The sequence below is a fragment of the Acanthaster planci genome, unplaced genomic scaffold, assembly GCF_054643075.1.
Source record: "Acanthaster planci isolate LZ-2023a unplaced genomic scaffold, COTS_SCS Contig244, whole genome shotgun sequence".
NCBI lineage: Eukaryota > Metazoa > Echinodermata > Asteroidea > Valvatida > Acanthasteridae > Acanthaster > Acanthaster planci.
The window spans coordinates 21,688-29,029 of record NW_028257864.1 but is presented as its reverse complement, the minus strand read 5'-3'; positions in this window follow the sequence as shown (position 1 = coordinate 29,029).

Here is a 7,342-nt window from a genome sequence, read left to right as displayed (position 1 = left end):
CATGTATAGTTTTGGGGGGGGAGGGGGAAGAGAGAGGCAGGGGGGGGTACACACATGTACATGTATCTATGATGCTGAAGGACACATCCCATCAGATCCAACTAGCCATCACAAAATGTCATAAAATCAGCATCTGTTGTCATTGCAGGTAATCCCCACAGGTCAAAATGTATAAAGACACTGCACGCCATTTTACACTGTACATTGGCAACAGGCCTAAAATATAATGGCGTAACGCAATGGCACACAACAGTTAACATGAACCATCTGGACAATATAGGCATTCTCAGAATAAGAATCTTCTTGACAATCTTCCCTAGCAACAGCACGCGTACTGTCACCCCCACCTTTCTCCCACAATGCACCACGCTAAACACTGCGTTTTGTCATCATGTTTAAGGTCTGTTATTATCAGTTTACTGAGAATGACACCAAAATCTGTACCAGGGCCATGCAGGAGACAATAACCAATATCAGAGTACAGATTCATGTTTTGTACTCAAAGAGTATGGCATATGTGTACTGTACATCTCTGGAGTGGACACATTTTGTGGAAAAGACCTTGGTCAAGAAATTCTGTATCACACCTGTCAGGAATTTTTAGCGTTACCATAACTTACATGTTGCCATGCATCTGGGTAATATTTGGTTACAAAAACACTATGACTGCCTAATTCCTACCACCCCAAATCAATTATGTATCTACTATAGTTTTGCAAGATTCCTCTTCTTCACAATCCTCCCACAGCAGTTCTTTCCTACTGATCCTTCAGGCGAATTTCTAAGCTGTGCGTTACTGCCGGTACCAAAGCTTGAAGAGCCCTCTTCAGATAACCCTCGCAAACAGATGCATCTGGTGCTGCGTGAAATGCAAATTGTTGGTTTTGCCTTCCCAAGAAGGTCCATTCATCAATATCCCTCCCTTCGTATTGCGAATTATTGTGCGTCAAAGCACATCACTTAACAGATGCTTTTTCTCACATCAAAAATCAATATTAATCAGTTGTTTGTTCTCAATTTTGATTTAAAAAGATAAACATGTAAATATAAACAATATTTTGGAAACTTCTGGTACTAAAGCACATGCTAAGAAATTTCTTCAAAGATTTAATTCTGGGAACCCAGTGGAGAAGGGTTCTCTTATAACGAAACCTTCAACGAAAAGCTTTTAAGACCAAAACTAAACAGCAAAGGGTATTATAAAAAATGGTTACCAATAAAATAACATGTGTAGTTCTTAAAAGATGTATGAATTTGAATGCTGTTGGTGCAGTGTACATTTTAAAAAAGATAACTGACTTGTCATTTACACCTTACTTACATCCCAGCAGTCGTGGAGGACTGAGCAGCAAGTGATTTCAAAGCAAAACGATAACTGACTTGTCATTTACACCTTATTTACATCCCAGCAGTCGTGGAGGACTGAGCAGCAAGTGATTTCAAAGCAAAACCTATTCTCTCTTTTGCAAAAGCTGACCTGCTTCAGTTTGGTCAGCTGTCCACCGAAAACATGAGCTTTTACAGTGGAATTTATATAACAAGAAGCCACTGGTTTTTCAATATTTTGAGGGTAACTTGAAATGAATTAATCTGATGATAAAATTTTCCACTGTGCATTCAGTTGGCAATGTCCCCCCCAGTGATTGCTGTCTACAGAATCTTCCACAATTCCTTTTTACTGGTCTATCTTTGGCAGCTGAGACTGATGTCACATGTATCTTCTACACAGCTCTAAGTAATTGATGGCAATGGTAGACCGCAAATGAACAATTCATGGTTTTGTTGCAAATGACCAATTACGGAATTAAAAAAATGAGTACTGGCGCCTACCGGTACATGCATGACTCTTTCAGAATTTAATTAATTGCTCATCTCCACACTGCAGAATTCATTAATTACCAAATCGAGATGATAAGCTCATCAAACTACAGGTAAACCATTTGCAATCTTAACTTTTAAAACTAATCTTTCAGGTGTACAACTACATTAAGCTGGCAGTTGGACAGATTTGTTAATTCACACACTAAAATGTTTGTCAGCTGCCGTCTAAAGCTGTCTAGCCATTCAGATACCGAAGAGCACCATACACACACATTTACCCAAATTTCCTGAAGTTCCTGGATGGCTGAACTTCCTATAAAAGGAACACCTCCTTTCCAAGTTTATCTTAGACCCAGTGAACATTTTTTGAAGGTCAACTGCTCATCACATCATCAATCACAATGTACAGTCGAACCTCATTAATCTGACTACTGCAAATTACCTTCTTAAAACAGGAACTTTCTATTTTCAGGAATGGAACCAATGAGAAAAAAAGGCTTGGGACGTGAAAATTTCCTTGTCATAAGCAGAATATTGTAATATTAATATGGTTGGACTCCATAGGTATGCATTAAGTGGCATTTACTTATTTCTGCTTTGCCGGGTTCGACAGCATATAGCTGTTCCCAACAGCAAAGAGTAAACCCCTCATATTGAAATCGATATACTAAAATGTTATTAAAATGGTGATTACAAGCCAGGCAGATCATGGAATAATGCATGAGCTATGTGCACTATCCATTGCAAATTGGCTGAGGCTGATTTCACAAGACGCTAACGAGATATCTGTACACGTAAGTGCTTGGGTGCCTCATGTATAAAACATGCATTACTTTGCACTTTGTAATGTACTTGTACTGTACAAGCTTCCATCTGCAAGTATGTCTTTAATACATATATCTACTTGTATAATTTCAAGACAGCAAGAAAATCCTTAAATCATTTAAAAGCCACCAGTGGGAGAGTAAATATCCAGTCCATGTAGCGAGTCCGGAAAGCGTTTGGGGAATTTGAGTAGCTACATCTAATCCCTTCAGAGATGAGTATATAAAAAACAGACCAATTTATAATTACACAGTAAGCCTGTGAAAAACATTGTCAGGTGTTGAAAAAAGAATACGAGTAGGAAGATGAGCCGAAGAGGAACTCCTTTTGACAAAGTCAAAATACAGGAAACTTGATGGTCTTTTCTCTGTAGGCATCATGCCATGGAGGTATGACAATGATATGGTACTCTATATTATCTACATGTACATCTACATTTTTGACGCACTGTCCATAGCATAAGGCATTTTCACTCTGACTAATCATTTGGACGCATTTCCATTATTCACAAGAACATTTGAAAACTCTTCTTTTATGAACACATTTGCATAAATATACTCAAGACTGTGTGATAAACGTGTGATTAACTCTAGTGTTCGATCAACACTTGCCAAAAGTTGCCGAAACACAAAATCATAATGGTGCATAAAAATCTGAGTCACTTAAACTCTGAGTGCGTACTTGATCTTAAAAGCTCACACGGGGGGACAGATTGTGATAACCAGTCCAGCATCGGTATGTTAGCTGATCTTAAATGCCTTGAAGTCAGTTGATCTATTTGTGCCAGCACTGCAGTGACACAGTCTTAAAACAATTAGCTGGTCTCATAATGATTAGTTCCCATTGCCTGGGGATAGGGCTGCCCCCCCCCACAGCCTGCTCTGCTACATGTACACGTAGTGTCTGAATTATATGTACCAGGCCACGGCAGGAAACAAATGCAAACGTACACAAAAATACCAGCAATGCATAATGATAAAGCCAAGCACAGCTTCTGGCATTCAGGGGGGCCACAGTTACAGCTAGGGGGCAACATCACAAGAACTCACGCTCACAGTACTTTTGATGCTTACGGTTTTTGTCTTTTTGTCGATAGGGAGCCAGCTGCTCAACAGGAAGGCCCCTCCAACCCCTCCCCCATGGGCCCACTGGAATGGCTGGTCAGTTATTAGCTCTCAAGGGTTTAGGTATGAGAAAGAAGAATATGATATCCAGAGATGCATTCTGACTAGCTTAATACTCAAGAGAAATATGATGACACTGAGTTGTACTGCAAGCACAGATTTCCTCAAATGAAATCTGCATTTTGGATGCAGTCTGGCTAGGGTACAAGCATGAGGTTTACATCACCATGTACCAATGACCAGTGAGTGATGACTTTGAGTACTGTACTGTCATTACTGATTGCACTGAGTGAGAAGAGATATCAGTACATCTGTTGTTAAGGGCTAAGCTCAATATCTTATCCAAGACTAGCGAAGAGTGGGCAGTCAGATGAAATCCGACTGCTTACAACCAGACAGTAGAAGCTGTTACTGTAACCTGCCTCCAGGGTTAGTTTGCAAGATAAGCACAGTGGAATCTGAATGGCATTGACAAACATGAACATCTTGATCTCTTAGGACTTGTAACAAACTCATGGACTTTATATTCTTGTGAGCCTACCCTGATCCGAGCCTGCAAAAAGCTCGCTCCTACATGGATTAATTCCACTGGCAACTGTTCAGTGCAGTCTACAGCTACTGACACACACACCACCAAAATCAGCCTCCAGGCTAACGTTGAAACTGCCAAGATTTCGGGAAGATTCTTCTAAATTTGGTTCTCCAGATATGACAATGTGCACTTAAGAGTTTATCTGTCAGAAGTCGTCACTGGGAAAGTCAAGGATTAACTACATGTACTTGTCTCCCCTCATATTGAAAGATCTTGAATCAACTGAGAACCCTTCAATGGAAGGTTAATTTCGAAAGGGAGGAAGACATCTCAAAATTAAACCATACAGTAATGACAGTTCACCAGGGGTTTAAATCCGGCTACTGACTTTGTCATCCACCAATGAGGATAGAAGCCATGGGTACAAACAATGTTTACACTGGGAGTGCACAGGCTTATGCAGAGGCCAAAAAGTATTCCGTTACTTTTTTAGTGCCAAATAATTAGTATTAAATTTGTGTTCCAAACTACCTAACTTACCAGTACATTAATTTCATTAAATTTTAAGTAAAAATTACCCATTATCAAATGCATTACGCGACACAATTCTTCAGCAGCACTTTATGCACTGACTTGAGCTGCCTTCTTCAAGTGTCTTTTTAGTCTGTTCCATATAAAGTATTTCCCCGGCCATTGGTAAAATCCACAAACATCACAATTGGTTTTTTTGTGTGTGTGATGTGGCCCCTCCAATGCCCGAGACTGGCAACAGGGCTGCTAATTTCTGCTAAGTGACACCTGACCAAAATTGGTTGTTACTTGGTTCCATTTTGCCTACCCCAAAATGCAACACGTACATGTAGAGTGCATGTCCGGACACCATTTTCTGACAGAACTTATAGCTGACAGTGTTCAAGGCATGTTTGTAATGATCATATGCCTTGCTACCGGAGGACCATTGTTAATCAAATCAATGTCAGTAACAAAAACATTCCCCCTGCATCCAACGGCCATCAGCAATGTTATGCATATGATTTGCATGCGTATCTATATGCATGCTTATTAATTGAACAACCACCACCCCAAACTTTTAATGGACCAAACAAGGTTTGTCAAAATAATGCTCTTGTGAATTGACATATACAGTAGACTTGTGCAAGAAATGAGACTCAGATCGCTAAAGGCTGATTGACCGTATCATTCCCAAATTTTCCGATTTTTAAACTCTCAGTTAACAGCCAACACAAAAATCCTTGCAGGTAGGCCAACTGCCCTGCGTATCATCACAAATTTAAAATTTTGCAACCACGAACAACAAGGCAATGTCAGTGGCACCACTGTCATTCAATCTGAAGCGGATGGCGTTGGTCTTAGCGTGGGTTTCCTGTTTTTCACTCGTTTGCGCATCTCCATACGTAGGTCAATATCTGTCTCCGGACCGGACAAAAGCCTGAACCACGTGAAGCTCTAGCCCCAACTAAACCACTTTTTGTGACAAACTGCATTGGCTTTCTTAGAGGATGGCACAGTTTCAATAAAATACGCAAGAACCAGATCACTGCTGAGCTGGTTCTCCAAAATAACTTTGTTGCTTTGATGATGTCAAATGAGAATTTCAAAGACAAACAACCAATAGCAACGTTTGCCTGTCTACATCTTTTGGAAGTAGGAAAAAAATGACAACTTAGCAAAAAGGATGTGAAAAAAATTTCCAAGAAAGCATCAGAGTTGGAGGGTGAATGCAGAATTCTGGCATGTCAAAATTACAATTATTAATATAAGACTTCTGAATGCCGTACTTGAAACCAAGTTGACACTGAACCTGATTAGAGATAAATTTAGCAAATAAAATAGGTCAACATCCTAGCACCTGCACCTTACAACCCAACAAATTTGAGACCAACCAATTGCTTTATTTACTGATACAATATGATTACTTAATAAGGCATAATCATCAAATTCCAGGCAGAAGTCAATCGAGTCTGAGTTGATAATTCCAACAGAAAAGGCGCCATATTCTCCAAATGTCTGGAAGGAGGCTAGGTAAATAAACTTCCTCAGTCATTCATACTAAAATTGTTAGAGTGCTCACTTAAAAACGTTCACAGTATGGCGTCTGGCATGTGAAGACTGAGAGGCCATGCCCCCTGCGTAAAAATCACTGAAGAGAATACCGGCACGTGTTTAATAAACATGTCAAGACATCCTGTCAACCTTTCAAGTTACTTATATGAATTGAATTACAACTAGCAAGTTCTGTTTCTAATACTAGTACATTATATCAAAGTCAAGCAATGCATAACCTACATGTACATGTACATATATACTGGTACTTGGACATAAGTGGTGAGAAATTTCTTTCCGTTCTGTTTTCAAGAGTTTTTAAAGTGTAGCCACAGTGAAATTTTCTAGACACAATTTTTCTTTAACTTTGTACCCTCCTTCACTGTACAAAAACTCTTTTACACCCCTTTTTGGTTGAATGCACTGAAAAGTGGACTTTTCAAACACTTAAAATTATGAATATGGAAATACGCATTGGTTATAAACAAAAAAGGCAATAAAATACCCTTTGAATCCTTGAGACACAAGTTGAAGTATGGTTAACTGAGACTCAAAGGTGCGCAAAACAAATTGATTGCAGCCACCCTTTAAACTCAGCATCAACAAATCATTCTGATAACAACAAGCAATATTGTGATGGCTCCAACTGTGGCCCAATTTAAACCCCAAAATACCCCCAGTCAAAGAATACAGTACAAGTAACATAGCTCAAATCTTAGCCTGGTCGGATGCATCATGGGAGGTAATATTCAAAGCATCCAGTATAACAGTTTCACGATGAGGAACCAGCACAGCTGACCGCATAAATCAATGCAACTCCAGAGGTGGCATTCCCTCAGTACAAACCCAGCATCCTGAATCTACTGGCCTTGGTAGGATCAAAGGATGGACACAATTGGCGAGGTCACTTCGACTCTTCTTCTGGGCCAGTGAACCAAACCATGCTGAGGTCCTTATTTGATGGGTTTCTGCAGTT